The sequence below is a fragment of the Punica granatum genome, chromosome 5 (genome assembly GCF_007655135.1).
Source record: "Punica granatum isolate Tunisia-2019 chromosome 5, ASM765513v2, whole genome shotgun sequence".
In the NCBI taxonomy this organism is placed as follows: Eukaryota; Viridiplantae; Streptophyta; class Magnoliopsida; order Myrtales; family Lythraceae; genus Punica; species Punica granatum.
The window spans coordinates 31,038,326-31,040,462 of NC_045131.1; the positions used below are offsets into that span (position 1 = coordinate 31,038,326).

At 38.9% G+C, this 2,137-nt stretch overlaps 1 pseudogene; it reads right to left on the reverse strand.

The window, feature by feature from the left end:
• Positions 1-354: 354 nt before the first annotated feature.
• LOC116208828 lies at positions 355-1,747 on the reverse strand (annotated as a pseudogene).
• Positions 1,748-2,137: the final 390 nt, after the last annotated feature.

Sequence of the window (2,137 nt, forward strand, 5' to 3'; positions counted from 1 at the left end):
CCAGATCGAAGAAATCAATGTCGAGCAAAAAGCAAAACACTGTCGTACATGAGAAAGCAAAGCAAAAAAGAAACTGCAGCTATATTAAAGAAGGTATGTATCTGCACATTGCAGAATTTGTATGCAGTTCCCCGGAAGAAACTTGTCAGTCTCTAAGACATTGAATTAGGCGGATATATGTTTGTTTAGGATAGATGAGAACTGAGATCCTCTTTAATCATATTCAAGGGTCCCATTGTTAATTAGACAAGGAAGCAAACGAATTAAGCAAGAAAGAGAAAAAATAAAAACAATGTATATCATGACACGCACATGCAGCAATAAGTAATTATAATCTCTGAATAATTTGGAAAGGAAAAGAATCTTCTATTATATATTATATACTACAAGAACGCGTCGCTTTGATATACTGCACTGAACAGGATCCAATGGAAACCCTATCTAGCTGGCTAGCTAGCAAGGACTCATTTTTTGCTGAATAGCAAGGACTGATTGTAAGTTCATGCAGATAATCAGTAAAGACTGCAAATCAGAACAAGCCGATTGAGAACTAACTAACAAAATCGTACAATTTACCAAAAAGCAAGTGTAGTACCCCATCTTAGTATTCCCATAGGTTATCATACACGAGATATTCATCAGTTGAGAACTTGGGCAAAGAGCAATCAGCAGCAGGTAGCACTAGCCCAGGAGAGACCCAAAACATGGCATCGAAGTCCTCTGCGAGGGATACATCTTCGAGTGGAGGCAGAATCATTTCCTCCCAGTAATCTAATTCCAGTCCTTTGCTTACTGCTTCCAGTAAAGTGCTCTTGCCTGCGATTTGTACACTCCAGCTGGCTTCGTTGTTGACCCAGTCGTTAATGGGCAAAGAATTGGCGGATGTCTCTTGAAGTTCGAATGCTTTCCAAGTACTTGAACCTGATGATGACATAGTCAATGTCTCTTCTGATAGGCTCTCAAAGATTTTGGGATGATCACTCTTAACCGACACGGTGGCTGGTGGAAGAGGAGCAGCTAACTGTGAACTGGTGCGATTATTAGTATGGGGGCCTGTGTCGACTTTTCTGATCTCACGCTTTTCTTCAAGCGGGTGTTCCAGTAATTCTTTATTTCGTTATCCGTTCTTCCTGGAAGTTTCGTAGCTATCGAAGACCATCTACATCAAAATAAGCATATATATTCAGTTAGATGCGTGTGTGTATAATGTGTATATATATATACATAGGTTCCTTATTATTCCATGTGGCATCAATAAATCAATCAAGAACATATATAGCAATAGCTATGGTAATGGTGTATAATATGACTGATTAATGAGTTTTACCTATTGCCCAACAGTTGCTGCCATTTGATAATGGTTTCCTCCTCTTGTTTGGTGAAGTTGCCATGCCTGATGTTGGGCCTTAAGTAATTCATCCACCGAAGCCTGCAACTCTTTCCCGATCGAGCCAAACCTGCAAGCAGTCGAGTATACAAAAGTGATTCCTGTGCTATGATATATGATTAGTTGATTGAAAAAAGTTTCAGAGTGACAGTGATAGTACCGGCAAATTTGGGCATCAGAGTCCAGTTCCAAATACCGTATCTTCGGATATAAGCAATGAGTTTCTGATCTTCTTCAGCACTCCAAGGTCCCTTGTTGATCTCTCCTGACTTCTTATCCTCATTTTGTTTACTAGAGGGAGGCCTCACCATCTTTGCCGGATTTCTGACGAATGTAACTCTCTCTCTCTCTCTCTCTCTCTCTCTCTCTCTCTCTCTCTCTATGTGAAGAAAGTCTGATGTATTAATGCTTCAGAGAGCCCCTTTTCTTCTATTAACATAGAGCTATATACATATATCATCTTATATAACACCAACTGTTCCTATATATCCACGTGTAAATAAGTCCACTAGTTAGTAATTAATGTTGGACTATGCATTCATCATTTTTACTGTTTTATTTTATTGGAAAGGAAAATTCCTTAGAAGGGCCCGAGTCCCTTCTCCCTGAGCTACCTGCTTTTTCTTATTTCCCTGTCCTGTTTAATGCTTTATTACTGAAGGCATTGACTGAATGTATACATACATATATATATATATATATATTGTTGTATCAGTATACATATGAGTATCTCCGATCCCCATTTAACTC